Source organism: Chiloscyllium plagiosum, chromosome 12 (genome assembly GCF_004010195.1).
Source record: "Chiloscyllium plagiosum isolate BGI_BamShark_2017 chromosome 12, ASM401019v2, whole genome shotgun sequence".
In the NCBI taxonomy this organism is placed as follows: Eukaryota; Metazoa; Chordata; class Chondrichthyes; order Orectolobiformes; family Hemiscylliidae; genus Chiloscyllium; species Chiloscyllium plagiosum.
This window is the reverse complement of record NC_057721.1, coordinates 64,288,825-64,302,140: the sequence shown is the minus strand read 5'-3', so window position 1 is coordinate 64,302,140 and position 13,316 is coordinate 64,288,825.

Here is a 13,316-nt window from a genome sequence, read left to right as displayed (position 1 = left end):
TCAGAAGGACACAATTTTGGATTCAGAAACATTAATTCTGTTTCACTTTTCACAGAGGCTGACAGACCTATTCAGTCCTTCAGCACTTTCTGTTTTTAGCTCAGATTTCCAGTATTAATTGTACTTTGCTTTTGTTAAAAAAAGAACACTGTCCTGTCTCTTATCTCCCTTGAATTCCATTTTGTTCATTGCATCATGGAAATCTGAAAGTGTACCAAGCTGCCTTCCACCCAGTTTCAAAATCCAGTTATTTATCAAAATCTGGCTTCATTTTAAACAGGGCATCACAACTCCTTGTGGATAAATACCAATTCACTGGGGGATTTGTGATGTAATCCCATTTCATTACTTTGCTATACTTTTATCATCCACTGAGGAGTGGCAGATGGAGTTTAATTCAGATAAATGCGAGGTGCTGCATTTTGGGAAAGCAAATCTTAGCAGGACTTATACACTTAATGGTAAGGTCCTAGGGAGTGGTCAGAGTATTGAGTACAGGAGTTGGGAGGTCATGTTGCAGCTGTACAGGACATTGGTTAGGCCACTGTTGGAATATTGCGTGCAGTTCTGGTCTCCTTCCTATCGGAAAGATGTTGTGAAACTTGAAAGTGTTCAGAAAAGATTTACAAGGATGTTGCCAGGGTTGGAGGATTTGACTACAGGAAGAGGCTGAACAGGCTGGGGCTGTTTTCCCTGGAGCATCAAAGGCTGAGGGGTGACCTTTGCAAAATTATGAGGGGCATGGATAGGGTAAATAGGCAAAGTGTAAGTTCATGGAATGCCCTGCCAGTAGCAGTGGTGGACTCTCCCTCTTTATGGGCATTTAAGCGGGCATTGGATATGAGCTGCCAGAGGAAGTGGTGGAGGCTGGTACAATTGCAGCATTTAAGAGGCATTTAGATGGGCATATGAATAGGAAGGGTTTGGAGGGATATGGGCTGGGTGCTGGCAGGTGAGACTAGATTGGGTTGGGATATCTGGTCGGCAAGGATAGGTTGGTCCTAAGGGTCTGTTTCCATGCTGTACACCTCTATGACTCTATGACTCTATCTCATCTTTTAAGACCTCTAGCTGATTTGGTCAGTCACATTGTAATTGCTGCAATAGTCAAGGAAATGTGATAAGCTGCTCTATGCCCAGTATTCACAAGGTCATGAGCTTCCAAAACCCTCCACAGTCATGTCCTTTCTGAAACATTCTCACCACTGTGATGTCGGGCAAGTCAACAGTCAAATTCCACCATCTCACAAGCTGAAAGGGGCGAATGACACATTGAAACTGCAATGATCTCAAATTCATTCCTTTCTGTTGAACCCTTCAGGAAAATTGCAGAGCAAAAACTGAAATGGCTGGAGAAATTCAGGAGGTCTAGCAGCACCTATGGAGAGAAAGCAGATTTAATGTTTTGACTCCAGTGACTCTTCTTTGCAAATTGTGGGCAGTGCCTGGGCAATGGGCTTTCCCGAAATGTTCCTCATGTGTTAAGTCACAACCATCTGTCGTTCCCCTGTGATTCATTATACTGCCAACCTGGCACATCCAATTAGGTTTCATAATAGCTCAGTTGGTCGGATTGCTGATTTACAATGTAGAATGATACCAACAGTGGCTGAGGTTACTATGAGGAATTCTCCTTCTCAATCTCTCCTCTTGCTTGAGGTATGGTGACCCTCAGGTTAAACCACCACCAGTTGTCTATCTCCAATGAGAAAGTAGCTGTATGGGACTAGGCAACGTCACCTTTTAATGACAGCAACATATACCAAGAAGTTCAATGCAAAAATCTTTTTAACATCACTGAAAGTGGAATCACAAATCGATTGCTTTATGCACTTAACCTAACCTATTAAACATAACGTCTTCCTTGCCCCAGTCTGCATCATTAGCCATCTCCTTCTAATTTCATCTCAACTATTTGCAAACTGGCTGGGTTCATACATGTATATATTCTCCTGATCGCTGGTCTGTCTCTTAACTGTCTGGTTGCTATCAGGGAGGTGGTGAGGGGTGGCTATGACACCTTGGCGGCAGTGCCCTCCAGCTGTTCCCTGCATTGGTTACTCTGCAAAAGATGTCCAATGTGCTCAGGTCACTTCGTGCAGATGTTCCAGCGCTGTTAGCGTCTTTCTTTCACTCACTGGTCAAAAAGATGTTCGGAAACGAGCGGGAACAGGCACGAGGAGTGTGTCTAAGGTAAGAGAGAAACCATTCGTTTTGAGAAACACTCTCAAAAGGACCACCAAGTTACACCTCGCAGCATCATGAGTTATCTTGCATTTGACACATGACAATAAGTGCAAATATGAATCCCCAACCTGCCAATTGCCACGAATTGAGATTTGAATTCGTTAAATACATCTTTTCCCTTTTTATATCGAACTGATTTAATGCATTTAAGTTCCCCGTTCGACTTCCTCCACGTATAAAAAAAACTATTTTCCCTGTTTGATGATGTAATTCCAGTAAAATTAATATTGAAAGGCGCGTTTTGATATGACGTTCAAAATCCCATTGCTCCAGTATCACAATACAGTGATCCCGGTTATTACAAACATTTGCTAATTCGTATGCAGCCTTATGCAGCCAGCACCTTTTTCATCTTCACTTCTGGTTTAATTTCCATCAGATGGATAAACGGTATCTATTGAGGTTTGCTATTTATTCTGCTGTCTTCTCTCACTTGCTATGCCAACCACTAACGTCAACCGAAAAAGTTCGAGGACAACTTTGTAATTAGCTTCAGACATTAACAATACACGGTGGAGACAATTCGTGCAGATAGCTCTCAATGTGAGGGCGGCCAGCGCTGATCTCCCTCCTTGGCCGAGTCAGTTTACCCAAATGTTTGTGAGATTGCCCTGTTCAAGCAGCGATAACGCAGATTTAATGTGTTTGCTCTCCACCAGACAAGAGGTGTGACGCGGGAGCTACATTTGCAATATGTTACAAAGCCAACCACAGATTCAGCAAAGACACGTCGCCAAATGTCAAGGTACAGATTTGGAAAATGCATCCGATTTGAGTTTTTTTTCTTCCCTTCTGTGGATGTGTGAATGATGAGCCAAAGAGTTTAAATATTGGGGGTCTGGGTAGAATAGAGGCGACTGAGACGAGACCTGACAAGCCTTGGTTAAGAAGGTGCTTACAGAACTTGGGATAAATCAAAGGGAAAGGCGTTAGCCACCATGAGTCTTCATATCTTCTCCGGGCTTCTCCTCATCCTTCTGGCTGTGACCCATCATGTACAATCGAACCCCGTGATCTCTGACCCAATGCAGCGCCACCAGGGTGAGTCCCCTACAAAACCTCTCATTATTTGGTTCTTTTTAAATAAAAAATTAATTCGAATCTCTCAATGTGAAGAAGTCTTGGAATGAACGAATTCTGTACCCATTGAGCAGAGATGAATTAATTAATCTCAGGGGATGCTGAGTATTTTCTTTTTACAAATGCTAATTACTGAATACTGTGTTTTCGAGTTTACATGTAACGCCTTTCATTATTTTCTGCTCGTTTATGAAAGACATTGCAAGACCCGCTGCTGTTGGTGAGTTAACATCGGAGGGACGGGAGAACGTCATGAAGCTCCTAACTAGTCTTGACCCAGCTCACAAAGATGCCAATGGGAGGATCCGATCCCAAATAATGAGAAGCAGAGGTGTGTATAGACGAGCTGTATGTATATGTGTCAGGGAGAGAGATACAGAGGTATGTGTATAGAGGAGCTGTGTGTGTTTGGGTGGGAGATAGACAAAGGTGCATGTATACAGAAGTGTATATGTGTGGGAGGTAGGAGTGACATGCAGGTACATGTATACAGAAGTGTATATGTGTGGGAGGTAGGAGTGACATACAGGTAGATGTATACAGAAGTATATATGTGTGGGGGGTGTAGGAGCGACACAGAGGTATGTGTATACAGGAGTGTATGTGTGTGAAGGGGTGCGATCGGAGTTACACAGAGGTATATGTACGCAAAAGTGTATATGTGGGGGGAGGGGTAGGAACGACACAGAGGTATGTATACGCAGGAGTATATATGTGTTTGTGTCAGGGAGAAACTGTGGGGCTGGAGGGGTACATTCACCCTCCACCCTTCACACTCTCTTGCACACACCAGCTCCCTCACATTCTCATGCTCACTCATCCCTCCCTCCCCACCACACGGGCAACAAACAGATGAGGGTGAATTATAAAGGAAGTCGGAGTGAGAAAGATATTAACGGGAACAGAGCGTGAAGAAGTGAGAGGGGCGGATAGGGTGAAGGGAAGAGGGTGTTTTGGGGAGGGAGAAGATGTGAGAGGAAGTGTGGGAGATGAGGGGCAAGGTGTGAGGGGAGAGTAGGAGAGACTGAGTGAGGGGAGAGGATGAGAAAGGGGGGGGGGGGAGAGGGGAGAGGAGGACGCGGATAGAACGAGAAACTTGTCAGCACTGTTTATTCTTTGGACACAAAGTTTCAGGTTAATTCAATTCCTTTCCGTTATTTTCAAGTTGGAAGTAAATTCATGTACATTAAGTGCCCATCGCCTTTGTCGATTCCAAGAATCAGCAATGAAGGAAAATTAACCTTCAAAAACATTGAAATAAACCTGTTCTGAGGAAGCGTCAACTGAACCCCGAAACATTAGCTCTGGTTTCTGACCACAGACGCTGCCAGACCTGCTGGGTTTTTCCAGCAATTTCTATTTTTGAAAGAAACCTGGTTGGACAAAATAAAATTTTGAGCATCATTGGTCCCAAGGTTTGGGAATAAGCAAACACTCCAGATGTGATGCTTTAGAGTTTGAAATAACTAGATTGCTGAGAGACAGGAGCAAGTAAAGGAAGGAATGCACAGTTGAGACTGGATCGGGGGAACCCTGGGCCCGGGCTCGCTCTGAGCCAATTCGACTCAGGGACAGAAAGACCAGTCTGAAACCTGACTACTTTAAAACAATACGTGCCCCTCACTCAAATAACAAACACACCATAGAATGACCATTTCACCAGGACAAACAACAGCCCGGCACTCCCCAAAGCAGCTCATCAGGCTGCAGGGGGTGGGGGTGGGCGTGCAGTTTATAATGCTGCGGAGACCCCGCCACTTCAGGCGCTAGGTGAAGGCAAAATCCTTTCCTTCACTTTATGAACTCCAGCTTTACAGCTCCATTAAAAGCGACAAGATTCAGAAAGAGGTGAAGCGTTTGATATTCAAAGCCTAATGTAAATCGGACCGTGCACTCCAGAAACCCCGAGGCTTTGAGAACGCATGTTCTTGCTGCAGTGTTCCTCAGTGAGATGTTTCTGCCTTTTACTTTCAGCCGGCGGCAAGAGGGCCGACAGAAGAGATGATACGGTAAGGAACCAAGGCAGCCAGTTCCACGGGCATGAGGGAACATTTACCGGTGGTGAAGAGCTTTCAAACTTGTTCAAGTTAGCACAGGATCGAAATATCAAAACTAGCGAGGGCGACATCCAAATGTGACCAACACTGTCCAGAATCGATCTGTAATGTATAGATTTTAAAATGCAATGCCCTGTATATAATAGATTAGCAAATGAATGATTCTGACAATGGGTAATATTTAGTATAAAGTCTGTGAGGTTTCTTTTACTCTAGTTCTTCGGTAAAGCGCCTTCCTTTAGCCAAGAGAATAATCGCAAAGAAAACCAAGTGGCCACATTTTGAGTGAGGAAGTTCTCAGAGACAGGTGTTCAATTCATGGCCTTTTTCAAAGATTCGGTTCGTTCGTGTTTAGGGTCGATGAACATAGTCATGATGATCCGGGTCGCTTTTCACTACTGTAACCTGGTGTAGTGTGGTTTTTAACTTCGTACTGTGAGGAATACCCAGGGAAGTAAGCGTATCTGTCAGTATGTTAAGCTACACCTGGCCATTACCCTCTTCAGAGGCGTCTCTGGATATCTGTGAATAGATTGGTGAGAAAGTATCTGCAGGGTGGAAATTAACAATTGTGAAATGGCCCAATGGGAAACTTCCAGCGACCAATGATCGCTCCTCTGCAGTAAGTACTGTCACTCTAGAAAACCCATAGTCAGCTGTAAATTCAGTAGCTTCACCATGTTCTAGTCAATCCACAGTCTGGGTGTTGGTCACCACATAAAGATCAGGCAGCTATTGCCAGACCTGCTGGGTTTTTTCAGCATCCTCTGTTTATGTTTCAGATTTCCAGCATCCACAGTTCTTTCTTTTAACTTTCTGTCATTTTGTGGATTCTTTAACTCACTTCTTGGGTTGTTGTCGGGATGTTGTATTTGCACCAACAAGAATAAAGAATAAATCACCTCCTGGTTACATCAAGCCAGCCCCAGCCTCTCTGCTGAGCCGGGAGACTTTCCCCAACTCCCGCTCCTGATCCTCGCCTTTTTTAATAAACTGGCTGGTTCTTCCTCCATTCTGGATTAGTGGTGCTGGAAGAGCACAGCAGTTCAGGCAGCATCCGAGGAGCAGTAAAATCGACGTTTCGGGCAAAATCCCTTCATCGGGAATCCTGATTTTACTGCTCCTCGGATGCTGCCTGAACTGCTGTGCTCTTCCAGCACCACTAATCCAGAATCTGGTTTCCAGCATCTGCAGTCATTGTTTTTATCTGGTTCTTCCTCCAGCCTGCTCATTTGTCTTTCTCAGTTCCCTGTACCAAGGCAAAAAAACGAAGTGTCAGCACTGAGGTATTAGGAGACCTAATGGCGAAAGAGTTATTTGCATCTGGTGGTTGTGATTTGCAATTCTCCCATTGTGACAGGCAGCAAGTAGACTTAGGTCAGCTCTTAGTTTGAATGCTTTCCTTGTGTAGCCCAGCATCCTTCACCTTACTGGGGCACTGCACATTCAAAGAAGCAGTTTGTCCCTCTTAGAAAGATCCACAGACAATGAAAATAGGCTGCCAAAGCTGGAGTTGGAGAGAAGGTAAATGGAGCACCAAGACAGTGAAACACTGAGTGCTTGTGGATGAAACACTGGAGGCCTTTGACATAGAAGAGGGCTAGAGGATCCTATGTTTTCAAAGGGAGGTCAAGGAGCCTTGAAGGATTGCCCTTTGATATGAATGAAAGCCAAGGAGGATAATTCCCAGAGTTGGGAACCTGGCAACAGTAACAAGTAAAGATTGATGTTCTCATCCTGGTGTTCATGAATGTTTGTAATGCAGGGAGTGTCCTTGTTCTGTGTAGAGGCCCAGGAATGGTGAGAGTACATGACTACAGCAGACTGTGTGCTGCTAGGATAGTGGTCATGTATTGTACAGTCACACACCAACTATTCAACTGCATTTGCTTTACCTTTCTTCATTGCCTTGGGGGGGATCTGCAGATCCATATGTGTGCAGTCAGTGGCCCCCTACACCGTCCATAATTTGGCTATCGTGCCATATTCACATGACAATTTATTCCTTTTCACTCTTGTGAATGACAATGTCATTGTCTTTCTTAGCTTCACCGTTTCTTGGGGTGCATCAATGAATGGCATAATGAGCAATGTTACCTAGGTCACCCACTCCTGCCTGGAAAGCTGCAGTCACATAGAAGTTTAATAGCAGTGTAAACAGTACAGGCATTAACAGCATTTTCCTCAACTTCACGTGAGGCTTCACGTTGTGTTAATGAAGATGGTACAACTTTGTAATCAACTCCAAGGTTACTGCGAAGGGAGACGGAGGCATAAGAAATGTTCAGGAAAAACCGGTGTGAGGATGGTGAGAATTGGGGTACAGCTTTCTGTGGAGAGTCACCTTTTGCCTTCTTTACAGAGTTTTCCCTCTGTTAATATTCTGGTTGTGAACAAATGTTGAAATATAGCTTACTATTTTCGTATAAGTGTTCACATTTGTCTCCCACTTGCTAGGTTTGCCTGTGTTTTCGTACCTTCTCTCCATTTTGTAACAATTTCTTTCATTGCCATCTGAACACCTTACTTTCTGCCTCTGATACACTCCATCACTTTAACTCCTTCATTATTAGTATCTCAGTGCACTTGTGTCAGGAAAGAATTTCGAAGCAATCGGGAACACTGTAATATCTTGATGCTGAACATGAAAAGCAACAAGGATGAACGTCTGGGGACTCAGAAAAAGTAAATTACTGCAGGTGCTGGGAACCTAAAAGCAATGCTGGAGAAACTCAGCAGGTCTGGCAGTATCTGTGGAGAGAGAAATGGAGTTAGTGTTTTGAGTTTGATATGATTTCTTCAGAACTGAAAACTCATATGAGTCTTGAAACCTTAACTTTCAGCAAAGATGCTACCAGACCTGAGTTTCTCCAGCATTCTCTATATTTCTTACTGAATTGTTAGCATGAGCTAGGAATGGGTTTCATGAATCATATTATAAGTGAAAGTCTTGGCAAATATCTATAGATTACATCACTTATTAACTTTTATCACAACATACTATATAAAGGCCTAAAGATTAGCTTTATAAAGTTTGTTTGTGTCCTTAAATCTAGATAAGTTCTAATCAATCTGTTCAGAAATGTTATTACTCATCTCTGGAATAGGTAGGACTTAAACCTGGGCCTCCACAGGAGCTTCTGTCCTATAAATTTATAAAAGATCCCATCATTGGTTTAAGTACAGAATTGTGACATTTGAAATAGATGCCATTGATAGTTTAGAGTGATCTTACTTTGCCTTCCAGAATGAAGTGGAGATCTCCTTTATTAAAGACTTTTCCCTCTTTTAGAATTAAATACTGAAACTTAAGTATTTCTGAGAGACTGAATAGCGGCTCAGTATTTAGCACTGCTAGTGCCAGGGACCTGGGCTTGATTCCACCCTTTGATGACTGTCTGTGCAGAGCTTGCATATTCTCCCTGTTTCTGCATGGATTTGCTCCGATTTCCTCCCACAGTGCCAAGTTGTACAGATTAGGTGGATTGGCAATGTTACATTGCCCATAATGTCCAGGCATGTGCAGACTTAGGTGCATTAACCATGGTAAATGCAGGGTTAAAGGGATTGGGTGGTCTTCTCTTCGGAGGGCCAATGTGGATTCAATGAGCTGAATGGCCTGTTTCCACATGGTAGGGATTCTATTCTACAATTCTTATATTTACAAATAGGTCGGCGCAACATTGAGGGCCGAGCAGGCTGTTCTGCACTGTATTGTTCTATGTTCTATGTTCTATAGCTTGTCTTGATCACTCTGTAGGAGCTTGTGGAGGAAATTCTTCCTGAGAAAGAAAGAGAAATGAAAGATGAGCCATTTGCTGCAAATCCTTTGAAAGAGAAAGATGCCAAAAAAGCAAAGAAGCAAACTGGGAAGAAATCTAACAAGCGTGGTAAGTGGGAGTAATGGCTCTGTTAGATTTTCCAGTGACTTATTCTCTTACACATTGCTCTCCCTTCTGACAGCAATTGCTTCTTGATGGGCTTTGATTCCATGGGGACTCTATAGCTACGTCAATTATTATTTTTTAATTACATGTAACAAGTAGAGGACAGCACAACTGAATTATAGTCAGTACATGCAGGTGTAAACAGATAGAGTTTCGAAGGGAAACCCCAGGCAGTGTCTTCCTTCCCTATTCCAGAACACTAATGTACAACGTTATCAAATGGCATGTATTTAACAGTCCTGCATTTTTAAAGTCACCTTACAAGTACTTCTTAGTTATACGATAATACAGCGAACTCCACCCTTTTACATTGTAAATCTTGTCATTGCAAATTCCTAAAAGGCCTTCCTTCAGACCTGTCCAATGTCTCACTTTCAGTGATGGCCTAGTGGTATTATCACTATGCTATTAATCCAGAAATTCAGCCGTTGTTCTGGGGACTTGGATTCAAATGGTGGCATGGCAGATGGTAGAATCTGAATTCAATAAATATCTGGAATTAAAAGCTTAATGTTGATGATAAATCGATGGTCAAAAAACTCATCTGGTTCACTAATGTCCTTTAGGGAAGGAAACTGGCATCCTTACCTAGTCTGGTCTACATGTGACTCCAGATCCACAACAATGTGGTGACTCTCAACTGCCCTCTGGAAAATTAGGGATGGGCAATAAATGCTGGACCCAGCTAGCCACAACCATGTCACATGAGGGAAGTTTTATAAAACTAGAATTTGACTTAATTGATTATTGTAAGTAAGTCAATTAAAACAGACATTGAACACTCTGCCTATCCCTGGTTAATTGTCAAATTTTGTTTCCTCAAAAATACGTTTTATTCTTTCAATTTGTAAAATTACATTTTTTAACAGTTCAAATTGGACATTACTGAATGTGCAATACAGTTTAAATCCTTTCCATTTAGCAAATGGCACTGAGGTGCCTTAATACAATTGCAATTGCATATGATGTTTACAATGTACATTCCATGACAGAAATACCAGGAGAATGGTTTTACACAATTTCTAGCTCCCGGATATAGGAGGCAGACAGTATCATTTTCCCAGTAGGCCTCTGTGATGGCCTACCTAAAGTTTAAGGGGTCCCTCAGTATGTAATCCTAGACCCTATATCCGTACCATTGAAATAATTGATATTATTCAAGCTGGGATGGAGAGTTCTCTAAATCACCACTTTCCCCTGTCACATCTCACATCTTGGTTGGATTGAGATCTGCTGGATTATAAAAACTACAGCTCTCATGCATGGAACCTTGATGCTGGAAAGGTTACTAGATATTTCATTTCCCTGCAGGGTGATTTTTAGTATTGCCATCAAAGCATCACCTTCTGTTATCTTTCAAGTTATTAAGAACCTTGGAGTTCAAGATAAATGCATGGGTAAAACCAACCCCCCAAAAAAGAAGCACCATCCTCATCTATGTTCCCTCAGCCAACAAAGGCTGCATTAATGTTTATCAAAATTGCTTATGTTTAATGTTAAAATCTTCTTGAGAAACTATGAAGAAAAAAGCAAGGATTTCTAGTTGCAGTTTTCATCATTAGATTTAAAAGGTGTGTCATGGTTTTCTAGTAAAGTAGCATAACGTTTGAATTATTCAAATATTTATCATTAATTTTCAGCTTGTTTTTGGAAATACTGCAACTAGAAAACATCAAATGAACCACATTTTGGACGAACCCAGTCGGTGACTAAGGAAATTAAACAACTTGACATAGAAAGTGTCAACTTTCAACATTATCCTTTAAATAACAGAATGCATCTCTAATCAGACTGCCTTTTTGTCCTGTGTAAAAATTATATTTGAAAGATATAGCTGAATGTGTATTTAAATTACCCTATTGAAATAAAAGTTTAATTTTTCTTATCAAGATGGCTTGGCTTTCAAAATATTTTAGACACTGCCCATGAACATGTTATAACATTTAGATTCAACTGTGGTTTCTTCATACAAATTCCTGACATTTACCTTTTCAACTAAAACGGCTCCCTTTTGAATAGTTTCTACAACACATGAATTTACTTAGGCATGGAGATTTTAGCTTTTACACTGAAACTAGGCCAGAAGGCACGTGAAGGCATTTCTTCCTTACAGCTTTCACATCTATAAAACAAACCCCTTTTATAAAGCAAATGATTGAGAGACAGCTGCGTGAACATCATTTCTTTCTCCATTTGTTGCTATAGAATCCTGTTACTGATGTAGCAAAATATAGCATCACCTCAACATCTTTTTTTCTGACAATGTCGTTTCGATTTTCTATTAAGTATGTTTTTTTCGATCTTCCTCACAAAATGCTACCTTTGCTGATTGGATGGACCAGAAATCATTTCTCTTAGATTCTGCTGAAAAGAAATAACTTAACCTCCCACTCATCTTGCTTCTCAGAAGCCCACATAGAACATAGAACAATACAGCACAGAACAGGCCCTTCGGCCCTCGATGTTGCGCTGACCTGTGAACTATTCTCAGCTCATCCCCCGACACTATCCCATCATCATCCATGTGCTTATCCAAGGATTTTTTAAATCTCCCTAATGTGGCTGGGTTACCTACATTAGCAGGCAGGGCATTCCAAGCCCTTACCACTCTCTGCTTAAAGAACCTGCCTCTGATATCTGTCTTAAATCTATCACCCCTCAATTTGTAGTTATGTCCCCTCGTACAAGATGACATCATCATCCTAGGAAAAAGACTTTCACTGTCTACCCTATCTAATCCTCTGATCATCTTGTATGTCTCTATCAAATCCCCTCTTAGCCTTCTTCTTTCCAATGAGGACAGACCCAAGTCTTTCCTTATAAGACCTTCCCTCCAGACCAGGCAACATCCTAGTAAATCTCCTCTGCAGCTTTTCCAATGCTTCCACATCCTTCCCAAAATATGGGGACAAGAACTGTACACAATATTCCAAGTGCAGCCACACTGGAAGAGATCATAGATGTGTATAGTCTGCAAGACATTACACAGTCCATCAGGAGTGTCATCTGGAAGAGGTAATAGATGTGTATCTTCTGCAAGACATTACACAGACAATCAGGAGTGACATCTGGAAGAGGTAATAGATGTGTATAGTCTGCAAGACATTACACAGACAATCAGGAGTGACATCTGGAAGAGGTAATAGATGTGTTTAGTCTGCAAGACATTACACAGGCAATCAGGAGTGACATCTGGAAGAGATCATAGATGTGTATAGTCTGCAAGACATTACACAGGCATTCAGGAGTGACATCTGGAAGAGATCATAGATGTGTATAGTCTGCAAGACATTACACAGTCCATCAGGAGTGTCATCTGGAAGAGGTAATAGATGTGTATATTCTGCAAGACATTACACAGACTATCAGGAGTGTCATCTGGAAGAGGTAATAGACGTGTATAGTCTGCAAGACATTACACAGTCAATCAGGCGTGACATCAGGAAGAGGTAATAGGTGTGTATAGTCTGCAAGATATTACACAGACAATCAGGAGTGACATCTGGAGTAGGCAATAGATGTGTATAGTCTGCAAGACATTACACAGACAATCAGGAGTGACATCTGGAAGAGGTAATAGACGTGTATCGTCTGCAAGACATTACACAGACAATCAGGAGTGACATCTGGAAGAGATAATAGGTATATATAGTGTGCAAGACATTACACAGTCGATCAGGAGTGACATCTGGAAGAGGTAATAGATGTGTATAGTCTGCAAGACATTACACAGGCAAACAGGAGTTAAATCTGGAAGAGGTAATAGATGAGTATAGTCTGCAAGACATTACACAGACACTAAGGAGTGAGACCTGAAAGAGGTAATAGATGTGTATTGTCTGAAAGATATTATCCAGATAATCAGGACTAACATCTGGAAGAGGTAATAGGTGTGTATAGTCTGCAAGACATTACACAGTCAATCAGGAGTGACATCTGGAAGAGTTAATGGATGTGTATAGTCTGCAGGACAGTACACAGTTAA